The sequence below is a fragment of the Mesoplodon bidens genome, assembly GCF_964165515.1.
Source record: "Mesoplodon bidens genome assembly, chromosome: 5".
NCBI lineage: Eukaryota > Metazoa > Chordata > Mammalia > Artiodactyla > Ziphiidae > Mesoplodon > Mesoplodon bidens.
In genome coordinates this window covers 96825761-96840922 of record NC_138161.1, presented here as the reverse complement: position 1 = coordinate 96840922, position 15162 = coordinate 96825761, and the positions used below count along the sequence as shown (strand labels likewise).

Here is a 15162-nt window from a genome sequence, read left to right as displayed (position 1 = left end):
CTCCCAGCTTCTTTTAATAAGTATAAGATTAATACAAGTATTAAGATCAGAATTTAGAAAATTCTGCAAAACATTACTTATAATTAGTTTGAAACATTTAGAAACACATAGATTTATTCTCCTTAATGGCAAAGAGTAGCAAAGATGAACAACTACTGGATATTATAATTTAGTGCATTACTTTTCTTTGATAATCTTGAAATTCAGAGCTAGGTGTCGGCGAAAAGGTGTTTTTCTTCTCAATTCATTTATTCTCCCACCCATTTCTTCTTTTCTTCACTCTCTATATCTCTGCTAGAGCCACAGTGAAAATTATTTTAATTTCTAAAAAGCACTTCTGTGGGAGAGAGGAAAAAAAATGTTACAGTGAAATAAATGTTGGAACTGGCAGAGTGTCCTCTATGAAGGACATTGAAGTAGCTAATAGTTCCCCTAAGAGATTACCAGTGAAGTGGTCTTGCATGAAAGAAAGGTGGCATGAAAGATCATTGCTTCAGTTATTATTAATGGAATGCTATTCCCACAAAGATCATCTGGGGAATGGTTCTGATTGGTCATCTGGTATCATCAAAGGTAGTTTGTTTAGCTGTGTGACTAATGCCACTGTTTTCAAGGTCTCCTCATGGCACTTCAATTAAATGGAAGCTGTGGCAGTTAGAGAAGCTTTCTTGAACTCTTTGCAGAGTTTCAGGAAAGGAAAACTTTTCCATTAACTGTGAAGTTAAAAAAAAATCCTATAATGTATTTCTTAACCAGATTAGAAACCAGAACCCTGGTAGCCTTTTGTTTAGCTATTTTGCTGAGGGTGTTCTGCTAAGGCCTGCAAAGAATGAATAATTCAGATTGAAAACCTTAGCATTTTACTTAAAAGCCTTATTTTCATGTTTGGAAAATGTGACAGCAAGAATTAGTACTGGCAGTTCTGTTTCAATAATGGTGTTGATGTTTAAATGACAACAAATACATAATTGGACTTACATGCACATTTATGGACACACAAAAAAATGTCATTACCTATTTTGGTGGAACATTTTACACTTACTCTATAAACGACAAAAATCAGCTAAAGTTGTTTTTATCGATAAGCAATGAATCAATGTGAGAAACCCTTGTGGCATTCATACTTTGAGAAAAATATCCTGTTTTTCCATTCCCTGATTTTGAAAGGATGAAATTGTTTGTTTTAAATAAGATCCTTGATGAATCCTCCTTAAATAAATGTTAACCCATTTTCATAACATTCCTTAAAGTCCTGTGGAGATCAGTAATTAGACTCCTCAAATTAGAAGATAGATTAGAGCCAAACTGTAGCAGAATAATTCTATGCTTCCCTCAGTTTGATTGAGTTGAAATTGTCTGAATATCATAGGGTATGAGATTTAGCATTTTATGGTGAGAACAGAGAAAAGAGATTAGGAAATAGAATGTTGCGAGAAGAATCGGGGAACTCATTGATAGCACTTTGGATACCAATCATTTTACCCGTGGAAGACACAGGATAAATAATGATACAAAACAACAAATAAAAATAACTACTCTTCTCTCAACTACTGCATAGATATTCATTTTAAGATTAAGAATGAAATAAATTTATGTATTAATAAGAAATATGGCTTTGAGCTCAAATTCTTGCTGTGAATTCCTGGTTTACAAAATCCCAACAGTGAGGTCTGAGTATTTCCATGCCTCCTTGAAGTTTCTGAGACACACAGAGAGTCACAAATAGTTTTTTTTTAAACCAATTTTTAATTGAAGTATAGTTGCTGTACAGTATTACATGTTAAGGTGTACAACATAGTGATTCACAATTTTTAAAGGTTATACTCCGTTTATAGTTATTATAACAAATACTCATTACTTTTTGCCTGCCAATCTCTTGACATTATACTGTATGATCCATTTGTTAACTTGAATTAAATTTCTTTTAAATATATGGTGCCTTGGTAGGTGTTTTCCCAGATGTCGCTAATCTTAAAAATTACACATGCATTCAACTTTGGAGTAGCCATTAAACATTGCTAGGTTTCTACTAGAGACCACTTTAGTCCACCTATTAGTTGGGACATATGGGTAAATTCTGAGAATTAAATATATAAAACAACGAGCTATAGATATGTTAAGATTGACTGTCCTGTCTTTAGCATCTTTATAGGATTAATCTGTGTCTTCTCTTTTGCAGCAGCTCAATAAAAATGTGGCTGCTGCTGTTTGCTATTACCGTTCCCTGCTCCTTTCCCTGGCTCAGGTAATTCTCCATACCTGTTATTTGGCCAGGCTGCTCCACAATTCACCAGCCCTCCGTGGTTCTTGCATCAAATACAACTCACACTTCACCAACAGATGGTTCAGTACAATTTGTGTTTGTCTCAGATTCTGCCCAGGAATGCAAGCTGTTTCTAATGCAGTCCACAGTAGAATCCTGAGAGCTGGCTTCCCATCCCTCTCCAGTCTTATCCCTGCTTGGTCATTTAGTGCCCACATTCCCTTTTTCTTCCTAACAAATCTAATCCCAAGGAAGATTTAAAACCCACAATTCAATCTAAATCAATGATATTGTTTAAAGGGTTAGATCTGTCAGGCACATCTACATTTACTAGCTGACATGAGTTTTAGATAATAAAATTATTCTTTATTGGTAGAATTTTAGATCTCAAAAGACATATTGGAAAAGGTTTCTTGGGGGGTGCCGGGGGCGCAGGCGAGTCAAAGGGTCTCGTCCAGCACCTCAGAAAATACTCCCAGTCTTTTACTTTGCTTACTTATGAGATTAGTTCTGGTGAGGCATAGCGCCCCTTCTCCAAACCATCTCTCTTTCCCCACCCTTATACTGCATATCAGGGAAACCTCTACTAAGAAGCTTTTCTTGATTAGTCTCACCATGCTTCAGCCAGCCTGTTTAAATTCTGGCCTACTCTTCCACTGTTATCAGGCTGTTAAAGACCTCCAAGGTCCGGGGCCTAACACTTTTATAGACCCTACCCAACATCATATCATATCTAATTGTACTGACATCCCACTTCAACTATATATTTTTTTCCTGCAACAATAATTTAAAAGGATTGTAATACTTTTATGTCCAAAAATTTTTAGCTATGTATAGCTTGTTTATTTTAAGATTGACTATAATCTCTTGGTAATCATTGTGCATACTCAGAAATTTTGGTGATAAGAAAATATACCTTACTCTTTTTTAATGTAATGATGTTTTATGAATATTAAATTTCACAGGTAGTGAAGAAGATATGATGGTGACAGTTTGTGGAAATTTAATTTAGCATTTAATTTACTTTTAAAGTTTTTTGTAATTAATTTTTTTTCAGGTTTCAAACATTTTTACAAGTGTTCAGAAGGCTCATTTTTAAAAAATAAATTTATTTATTTATTTATTTATGGCTGCGTTGGGTCTTAGTTGCTGTGCGTGGGCTTTCTCTAGTTGCAGCAAGTGGGGGCTACTCTTCGTTGTGGTGCACGGGATTCTCATTGCAGTGGCTTCTCTTGTTGCAGAGCATGGGCTCTAGGTGCATAGACTCAGTAGTTGTGGCTTGCAGGCCCTAGAGTGCAGGCTCAGTAGTTGTGGTGCATGTGGGATCTTCCCAGGCCAGGGATCGAACCCATGTCCCCTGCACTGGCAGGCAGATTCTTAACCACTGCGCAACCAGGGAAGTCCTTGAAGGCTTATTTTTTAAAAAATTTATTTTATTGAAGTATAGTTGATTTACAATGTTGTATTAATTTCTGCTGTACAGCAAAGTGATTCAGTTGTACATATATATATTCTTTTTCATATTCTTTTCCATTATGATTTATTACAGTATATTGAATATAGTTCCCTGTGCTATACAGTAGGAACTTGTTGTTTATCTATCCTATATATAATAGCTTATATCTGCTAATCCCAAATTCCCAGACCTTCCCTCCCCCTGCCCCCTTTGGGAACCACAAGTCTGTTCTCTATGTCTGTGAGTCTGTTTCTTCATAGACACTCATTTTAATGACATCTATATATTGAGTAATGCATTGGCAGAGAAAGTTAAGAAGTTGAAAAGACAAAGTCCCTGCCCTCAAAGAGTTCAGAGGAACATATTTAAGGAAATAATACCCATGCAGGGTGATAAGTGCGCTAATTAAAATAGCATTAGGGACACACACATGGCTGTGACTAACTCAACTCAACCCAGTTCTCAGAAGAGGTGATTTTTGAGCATAACAGTGACTGACTTCAGTCATTCTTAGATTGAAGAGTCAGGATCATTCATGGAGGACTGTCTCATTAATTATTTTTCACATTCTATTTTTTAACTAATACAATCTTGAGCTCTTGTAAAAATCTGGAACATCTACCAGAATTGGTCTGATAGGATTCTTAACCCATTGGGTCATCCTCTTTGCAGGAGCCTCCCTTCCACTGTAGAGATAGAATATGAATAGGAGGGTGATCCAGTTGCATGTGATCTTCAGAGAGAAACTTCGAGGTCAGTGCTATCATGATCCCATCAAATAGGTGAGGAAATAAAAACTCAGAGAAGGGAAGTCATTTGGCTAAAGTCAGACGGGTAGTAAAATAGCAGAGGTGGGGATCAACCTCCCATTGGTGTGACTCCACAACCCTTAACCTCACCACTCTATAGACTGGGACACTGAACGCACACTCCCACCTCATTCCTATGGCTGCTCTTCTCTAGGTAACTTGTTGTGCAGTACATTTTTCTCAATTTCCTTCTCTGACGATGAAATGTAAAAGAACTTTTAGAAAGAGGGGGAAGAAAATCCTCTCCATATCCAGGAAGAGGTAAAAACTTATATCAGGAAAATATAACTCAGAAAGGAAAAAATATTGAGCACCAAGTCATTCTCCTGATACCCGCAACTTTTCCCAAAGCTTCTTTTATAAATTGACAAGCATTTCCGTCTTCACCCTACATTTCTGCCTACCTTAGCAAGAAATATTTTGCTTGATACATAATTTTTGATAAGGGAAGATGCATCAGAATAAAAAGGTGATAATATTTCATATACTTGAATGAATTTTAGGATGGAAGTTAAACAGGACAATAGGTGTAGTCATTTTATAACCATTTTTAATGATCCCATTTTAAGATCTTGTTAGAGGCTAAGAATAGAACCCACACAAGCATTGAGTTAGTGAAAGGTACTAATAGCAAAAATTCCTCAGAGCCATGAAGATTAGTCTTTGCTGTAAGTTAGGATAATATTTTGTTAGAGGAGTTCTGATTTTAGTATTGTGTAAGCTGTTTTCTTAATACATATCTACCCTCTGCCTAGGTGATATTCATGAAATAAGGCATAGATAATGCATTTAGTAACACTGAGCTGAATCATGCAAAACATAATTTGTGTGCAATTTTGGGGAGTGTAAAATAAAAGTTGTTTTAAATGTCAGAAAAAAATCCATAAAAATAAAGCATTCTAATCAGAGAAAAAATTCAAAAGCTTGTGTCATAAAGGAAAACAATTTACTTGTGCCGGTACCCTTAATAAGTGCCCCAAAGCGTTCCAGTGCTGCTACATTCTCTAATGATATTACAGTATGTGGCACATCTCATCTAATCTGTTAGTAAAATCCTAAAGTCACTTATGTCAGTCTCTAATGCAAGCCAAATGAGTCTTTCCAGTAATAAGAAGCTTCGCAGAATTAGTTTTCGTTTTGCAGAAAATTGCCATTGGGGCTGGCACTTTTATCTAAAAATTTCACTCGTGCATAAGCAAAAAACTCATATATTATTTGGTTACATTCCATCAGTATGAGAAATAACATTGTGAGAATTCTATGCATGCTAATGATATATAGAAATCCACCTGCTTTCAGATAAAATGAGTTTAATTTTCTGTTGCCCACTGCCTGGTTGGCCTTTCATAAATTACTTATGCACAGCTATTATTAAAATAGAGGGAAAGCAAATTAGAAAGTCCTCCTATCTCTCCACTGGATTTAGCCAAGGCAGGACTGTGACAGCTAGAGTCAGCGTTTTTGAAAAAATTCTGCTCTCTTGAAAAATTTTGCATCTCTATACAATTCTATACCACTGTTGTAAACGTTCTGACCTGCCTTCTTACCAAATTAACCTAAATCCTTTCTATTTTCAACATTAATGGAATCCTCTAGAGTCCTGCTGATATATATTAAAATATATTTATTGGTTAATTTGAATTCCAGCATTTTGTACCTCATTTCCAGCACTCCTGTTAAATCTGAACAGCTTTGAGCTTTAGCATTAAAAACTTACAAATTAAGATACATACAGTACATCTTACAATTATCAGATCAAAACAACTTAACTTTTATTGGAGTATAGAATAGCAAATTTAACTTTCTGATAAAATAGAAAATGAAGGCTGTCTGTGTGAAAGAGTTAATTGGATTTCAATGAGTGTTTTCTAGCTGATGAGGGGGCGTCTTTATTGGCCAATGAATACTTGACCTCTTGGTTTTAAGGACAGGTGAAAAGTTTTTATTTCTAGAGGGTTTTGAAGTCCAAAGTTCCCAATAACTGAAAACTAATTTCTGTTAATATTACTTTGCTCAAGTATGATCACAAGTTTCTTAGAATATATTACCATGTCTTTGAAGCCTGAGTAAGTATTGATGAGGCTCTACCCTTTCATGCCATGGTGTTAAGAGAGTTATCAAAGCACTATTTTGAAAAGCAACTTCAACCGCAGCTCATATTGTAAAAGATAAAATAAAGAACACTCCCAAGCCATTTCATAAAATATATTGATAAACAGATTTTTTTTTAAGGAGAATTGCATCCTGTGTTGGAGAGGATTGGTTATCATACTCAAATAGCATTTAACCTAGTTCTGAAAAATTAAATATGCTCATTAGTTTCTGTTGTTAAGATCTTCATAGTGTTTTGATATAAGCTTTGTACATAACTAAATGGAGTTTTAAAAACAGCAACTTGATAGTATGTTATTAACACAAATAAAATTGCAAATAAGTATTTGTGGTGTATGTGTGGGGTGAAAGTGGAGCTGTCTTAGGAAAGTATGGTGGAATGGGGAAAGGAGACACATACCTCTTTTTTGCCCTCATCTTTGCCCTGAATCCAAACTAGCCATTTTTCTTTCTCTTTGGGAGAAATCTTTCAAACAAATTTAACAAACATACTTATGCTCACATTCAAAATGGATGTTGGAAAAGAATACCAAGCAAACAAAACCTAGCATCACAACTAAAAGGCATACAAATTATTTTAGAAATTTGCTGCTGTAAGGTACCAGAGGAAAGTATTTTCAGGTCTGTCCACAGCGATTTTCAAATGGGGTCATCTCTCCTCCTGTCAAAGTTTAATGACAAAGTGTTGTTCTCTCCTTGAGAGAACTGGATGAAAAATACTATTTGTGTATCCAGCATTATTAGTTTTAAAATTCAGTGTGTAATTATATAGTGTTATGATGCCTTTAAAATAAATCTATTCTGAAACTTGCAAGGTGGAATTCACTAGTGAGATGGAATTCACTAGCAATAGAGTTTTGTCAAATGTATCAAAAAGAATGCAGAGTTTGAGATTTTGCCCTCTCTTGCCAGCTGCAAAGCTGAGGACATGTGGAGCCACTGGGTTTGGTGGCTCCTGCGTTCTGAAGGCAGCGGGGGCCTCCGGGTTTCAACTCCCCGCGGGCCTATTTCCCCGGCCCTGCGGAGAGATTTCTTCACTGCCACAACCAAAGAAAGATAATATATGAGGCGAGTGGACATAACCCCTTTAGGACAAAGGAAATTAACTTTTGATACCCGTGCATTGGTTCAGGACTTGGAAACTCATGGATTTGACAAAGCACAAGCAGAAACAATTGTATCAGCATTAACCACCTTATCAAATGTCAGCCTCCATACTATCTATAAGGAGATGGTCACTCAAGTTCAACAGGAAATAACAGTACAAGAGTTAATGGCTCATTTGGACTACATCAGGAAAGACATGGTCATCCTAGAGAAAAGTGAATTTGTAAATCTGCGAGCAGAGAACCAGAAAATTAAAATTGAATTAGAACAAGTTAAGCAACAACTGATAAATAAAACCAGTCGAATCAGAGCAGATAATAAACTGTATATCAACCTAGAAAGGAGCAGAGTAACAGATATGTTTACAGATCAAGAAAAGAAACTTAGGGAAGCAACCACAGAATTTACCAATAATGAAACCAAAACCAGAGTTATATTTCAGAGACTGGTAACAAAATTGACACCGAAATTGCTTATTTAAAAACCCTAATGGAGTCTAACAAACTTGAGACAATTGGTTACCTTGCAGCCTCAGTGTTTACTTGCCTGGCAATAGCATTGGGACTTTATAGACTCTGGAAGTAACAGTGAAACTACTATATTATGCTCCTACTGCTGCTGCTGTTGACTTCTTAGAAAAAACACTGTGCCAGGATGGACTTACTCTGAACATTGAAAGTTGCAGTAGAAACTTAATACAAGATTATTTAAAGTACATATGGACTAAAGGAAATGTTTTAGAATGGGAAGGTGTATTTTGTCTTTGTTTTTTATATATGTCTTTATTGTATTATGTTGAAAAGATGCCGTTCAAAACCTGATTGATTTGAGATAGACAGGCCTTTTGTCTTTATCCTTTTGATAGCTCATAGAAACTGAAGCAGAGTTTTCTTGTTTGCTTGAACAACTGTAAATCATACAGGATTTCTTTGGTATGTGTTACAAATTTGTTTAGTTATAAATAGGGAATCTAAAGTATAGAGTAATCAAAAGACTGACCTTGTATGGTCCAGCAAGTGAGAATCAGAGGCTCTCCAACTAAATTTCTTTCAAAGAGCTAACAGCTGGGTTGTTATCAAAACAAAACTTTCTGTATTTTGATTCAAAATATCTCAGAATCCTCTTGCCTAAGAAAATTCTTGGCACACTGTAGATAAATATGTGTTGGATTAATAAATAAAGACCATATAGATTCCATGTTTAAAAAAAAGAATATAGAGTCTGAGATCAGTGAGCTACTTGAATCATGATAGTTAATCCTCTGTTTATAAAATACTTAACTAGCTGAAGGTTCTTAGATGTCTTGATTTTTACCTTGGCAGTGGTGGTTTAAGCCAAGAAATCCCACGGAAGACAAATAATTAGTGTGCCACTACTCCCCAGGCATCTACATAAAGTCTAACACCTGCATGAAAAAAGAAGCATCTATTCTTTTAGACAGTTTAAGGTAACAGCATGGTTGGCATTTTGTAGACACAGCTTCCTATCAGTTCTAAGGGTTGTAGGCTGAGAAGAAACTTAAATCTAAATTGAAAATAGAAGATGAATTAAATTATCAGGATAATTCAGGCAAAAAGCTAAAATTAAGTTTTGCAAATAAATCGGTCACATGCTATTCCTCAAAAACTATAGCTTGCTTTTCCTATAGACTGTTTGCTTTGAATTAATTCATCATTTAATTGATCAGTTGTTTCCCTGTAAATTGCTTGAAGAGCAGCATGAATAGTTGAGAAAAGCTAGGAACTTTTGAGTCTAACAGACTTAGATTTGAAACTTGGCTATAACATTACCTAGCTGTGTAGGTACATAACCTCGCTTAAGCCTCAGTTTCTTCTTTTGTAAAAATGGAATAATACCTTACTCACATTTATCAGGAGGATTGAATAAGGTCGTGTATGAAAATGATTGACTTATGAGTATGTAGGTGCTCAGTAAACATTAGGATTTCTTTAGTGCATTTAATCAGCTACAGGTTAATGTAAGACTTTTTAAAACAGGCTTCAGATCTTATACATTTTTGGTAGTATTATAGGTATGATTTCCATATATAACTTCTCTTTAGTCAATTGTAGGTATGTAAAAATTTTGTTGTTGTTGTTGTACTTTAGATATAATATATATTTTTGTAGTGTATTCTTATGATCTCCATAAAACTCCTCAGTATGTACATCCATGAATGAAGCAGAGAAGAGTTTGTTCCTTACAAAAGGACAAGGATTTTGAAAATACAAAAGATTTCAAAACATTCTTAAATAAGAAAATACTTGAGTTGCTCAATGTAGAATATTTGAGAATTATACAGTGATATAAATTGAAAAATGAAAAACTTCTTTCCATATTCCAAAGACATTTGAATATTTCTATACATATCCATATTATTTTATAAAACTGAGATCATATTGTATTTGCTAAGATTTGATAAACATTTCATTTAATAACATATTAGTCCTTCCTCATGACAAATATTTTTATAAGCATAATTTTTAATGACAGCAAAATATTCAGGTGAATGATCTTACAATAATTTATCAAACCATTTACTATTTTTGGATGCTTAGGTTGTTTCTAACTTAGGGCTATTACATAATTTTATATAACTAACAAATTTTTGTCTGCATTTTTTTGTTGTCTTCTTTGGTAACCTAGTTGTCCATGAATATAGGCATTTTTGACCTGTTTAGAATTTAATTCCAAATTCTGCAAGAGTTGTAGCACTTTATACTTCCACAAATAAAATGCAAGGATATACTTCTCAATACCCTTTGCATAAGTTGAGCATGTTATTTTTTAAAACTTTTGTGAATTTAATAAATGAAAAATTCAATTTCTATCAAAAGTGTATGAGTAACGGTTTCTGGTAAACCAAATCAGCACTGGATATTATCAACAAAACAAGGTATTTTATTTGTTTTGACAAAATTTATTTTTTAGATGAAAGGACTTTTAAAATTGGTAGTGGGATTGAACTTTTTTTTTCTATGTTTATTGGAATTTGAATTGTCTTCTTTGGTGGATCATCTTTTCTCATCCTTTTATCATTTATCTATTGGTGTGTTTATCTTATTCTTATTAACTTATAAGAACTATTTATATATTAAAATAAAAACCATTTAGTATTTTGAATTTATTTTTTGCCTTTTAACATTATGATGTTTTAAAATTAATATAGTTTTATGTTTTTATATTAAAAAATAAATCCTTTCCTTTATTTATAATATTATAAACTTCAATACTTATATATATATTACTTTCAAATATTTTACTCATAGAGAGTAGTAAAATTATTGCTTAAAATTAATTCTCCTTTTATAGTTTTTTTTTACATTTTATACAAACTATCTGAAATTTATTTCTGTATTTATGAAGAGATAGGGTGTTAGTTTTATTTTTTCCATACAGTAGGCCAACCTACTATCAGAGAGTTGGTTTTTTCCAATCTCTCATATTGGTTAAGTCTCATGGATTTATGACAGTTTCTGACTTACTTCTCAGTTATCGATTAGATATATTTATCCGTAGATAGTTTTTCCCTAATATTATGCTCTTTTATGCAATACAAATCTTCATCATTTTATCATTGTTTTGGCAATAATAAAATAATAATTGCAATAAATGATAATTATGATTAGGGCAAGAATGATCACTTTACTCAAGTCAGTGCCTCATATGCAAGGTAACCTTGGGTAAGCTACTTACTTACCCATTTGGGGTAAGTAAAGTGGGAAGCATCTGTAAAATGGGCAGAATAGTATCTAGTGAACATTATGGTTTACTCTTCAATAGGCATTCCACTCCAACTCTTTAGTGGCCAGTTATGATAATCTTTTCATGCTTAACAGTGATTGCTTTAGATAAGGTCTTGTCTAAGCCAATTGGGCCAATAAAACTTGAAAAAAGTCTTAGGGCTTCTGGGCAGGAAGCTTCCTGCACTTTAACAGTTGGGTAAAAGTGGTTTTGGTCTGTCTGTCTCTCTGACACACATGCACATTTCCCTTACACATGAACAAGGAATTCCATTTCCTTGTCTACTACTGGCAGTCGTCTTGAGATTATGAGGCAAGCAGCCTGAGGACTACAGCTGACTCAAACAGAGGGAAAAGTTAAGAAAATAACAGAAGGTGGAGCCTGGAGCCCTTATCTCCCTTTGTCTGAAGCCCACACTACTTCTGGCAGGTTACTGTTACTTGCAACTGAAAGCATCCTGATTGATACATATTATCTCTTCCCAGTTTAGTGCGCTTAGCAAATAAAAGCATGATTCCATAGTGCTTTAGAATATCACCAGGAATGCAGCAATATGTGGTTGTCATCATTAAGATGTCATTAGGTACGAAATGTTGCTGTCATTATGCATGAGTTACTTGATCACACATCTCTGTTAGCAAAAATGTTTGAGCATGCAGCTTCAATATATTTGTTTACCAGATGCATTACTGTAAATATCTATGTGATATATAAATAAAAATATATATTAGACATAATATATGTAACATTGAATATTATATACGTTATAAAAATTCACAAAACAGGAAGGAACTCAGAAGAGATAAAGACGAAATAAGTAATTTAAAAATAATTTTATTTTGTTCACTTATTAATGTTACAGAAAACCCTTCCCCACTAATAGCATCATTATTAAATATATTTATTTTATAAAAATATCTACCGGATTGGGCTTCCCTGGTGGCGCAGTGGTTGAGAGTCCGCCTGCCGATGCAGGGGACACGGGTTCATGCCCTGGTCTGGGAAGATCCCACATGCCGCGGAGTGGCTGGGCCCATGAGTCATGGCTACTGAGCCTGCATGTCTGGAGCCTGTGCTCCGCAACAGAGAGGCCACAACAGTGAGAGACCTGCGTACCGCAAAAAAAAAAAAAAAAGAAAAAAAAATCTACTGGATCACACACTATTACCTAACCCTTATCATCTCAGAAAGGTCAATAAATCATGAACAGTTGTCTTAAAAAAAAGTCACAACTGTACGTTAACTTCAACCACTCTTTTAAGTACTTTTTGAAGAAGTTACCAGCAAAATCTGTAATATACCAGGCTTCTCTCTCAATCTAATGTCAGGTATTGTAAAGACTCTATTCTTTAAAGTAATATATGTAGGTATATTTGGCCTCATGCACAAACTGCAATAGGCCATAATATGCTGAAAGCTTGTAGATGAATTAAGGCTTTTCTGTTGACCCTCGGCATTGCTAAAACCACATACCTCCCTCAGCCAAACTGAAAAACCTTTTTTGATAGGTTGACCAATTTAGGGTGTCAGTGTCAACTGTGTATTAAATATTATAGGGTTCTTTTATTCCTTTTAAAGATAAAGATAAATATAAACTCATTATTTCTCCCATATGTCAATAAATTGTCTTATGTCCTCCTGGCATATGAATGCCCTTCACTGGAATACATCAGTTAGATATCAATTGTGAGCCGCTAAAAAAAAAAAAATCTAATTTTTTTTTGGAAAGAACCATCATGAGGTTACATGTCAAAACAATTAAAAACCACCCTAAGAAATAGAATATTCTAGTTGATAAACTGCTATGAATGTAGAGGCTCTTGTTTTTATTCTGGCCCCAGTATTGATTATAAACCTTATAATCACAGTCAGAAGCATAAAACTAGAGTAGTTGGTGCTAATGTGGAAATTGAGGAATAGCAGTGTTAAATCAATGAGACCACTTTTGCCAGTGAAGGGGGGTAGAACTAGGAATTTATCATAGTGTAACAAAACCACATGAAGTATTGCCTTAAATGCTTTCAGCATCAAAAGAGAGCCAGTAATATTATCATTTATTTGTATAAAGATTCAGATGGGTTTTTTTTTTTTTTTTTTTTTTTTTTGCGGTATGCGGGCTTCCCACTGGTGTGGCCTCTCCCGTTGCGGAGAACAGGCTCCGGACACGCAGGCTCAGCGGCCACGACCCACAGGCCCAGCCGCTCCGCGGCATGTGGGATCCTCCCGGACCGGGGCACGAACCCGTGTCCCCTGCATCGGCAGGCGGACTCTCAGCCATTGCGCCACCAGGGAAGCCCTCAGATGGTTTTGAAAAAGGTTAAAATATAGTTATATCTGGGTACTCTGAACTCTTGGAAATGAGTTGTCCTATATAGCCAAACTGTACTGCTTCTTAAGGATTAAACCCTCAACAATCAACCCTTTTATTATATTTTAATTTTTCTAGTGTGAGTTTCAGTCATTTATGTACTAAGCAAACGTTTCCAAGAGTCTTCTGTAAATTCCTATAGACTGTTCCTGTGATGTGTGTAAGACCATTTGCCACATCTGTAAAGAGCTCTGCACTGCTGCCCTTTTTAAATTTGTGCTTTGTTTTTTATGGTGTTTCTATCTTTTCTTTTTCTTCTATACTGTCACATCTTGTTAATATACTAAGTTCTGCTTGTGGGAAATAGCCTTCTACAGCCCTTCTCTCCCTTCCTAATTTGCTGCTTCAAATCAGTTTTGGTCCTGAAACAAGTTAGAAATGTTCATTAACAACTAGATTGGCTTGAATTACTGACATAAATTCTCTCCTATGAGCAGAGTGTGTCAATTTTACTGCCTGTGTGTTATAATATACATTCCAATTACTTAATATTCTTTTCTTGGCTTTGAGATTGGTGAGGAAGCCACAGACCCATGCTTCAGAATGGGTAAATTGTTACTCTGGTGCTCAGTGTTTTCTGCTTTTGACTTGATGGCAGTGGATTCCTTGAAACCTGTCATGTCTCTGTGTTGATTGTTAAGCCTTCACTCATGAAGAATGATTATAATGCATTTCCTGTTATCCCAACTTCTTAAATGAGGTTTTCTCAGAATATAGGATATGAAAAAACATATAAACATCCTTAGAAATACCAGAAAAGAATTCTGCACTGAACACTAGTGACACCTTACTGAATTTTTAAAAATTCCTTTAATCTAAGACCAAATTGCAATGTATTAATTGACTTTGGATTGTTTCTTTTTTACTTCTGGAAATTCAGAGTCGTTGTCTAAATTTTTGACTGAAATAAAGTAAGAAGTAAATAAATGGAAAATAAAATAAAATGTTTTTATTGTTTGTCCCACAATAAATTTTAATTTATTTGACTATTTACCAGAATTAGAGTTGACGGAGTTCACTTGATATTTGAAGTGCATCTTATGATAGATTTTTTTGCAGTTTTAAAATTATTTAAGACCCTTTTTTGAGAAGTTGAGAAGTTACAGAAATGTATAAATCACACAGAATGAAGTCCAATAATACTACTTTCTGTATGCTTTGTATTTTACAATTTCCAAAGCATTCTCTCCATAACTTAATTTTTTAGTTCTCATGAACCATGTCAAGAGGTAAACGGGGCAGTTATTACAACTGTTTTACAGATGAGAAAAATGAGCCACGTTTGCAACTAAGGGACTGACCA

The 15162-nt window shown here is 34.7% G+C and overlaps 1 pseudogene across 1 annotated transcript; it reads left to right on the top strand.

Annotated features, from left to right (window-relative positions):
- Positions 1–7568: 7568 nt before the first annotated feature.
- Positions 7569–8521, top strand: LOC308617629 (coiled-coil domain-containing protein 90B, mitochondrial-like; annotated as a pseudogene). Its single transcript has one exon. The product of its transcript is annotated as a coiled-coil domain-containing protein 90B, mitochondrial-like (transcript).
- The last annotated feature ends 6641 nt before the right edge of the window (positions 8522–15162 follow it).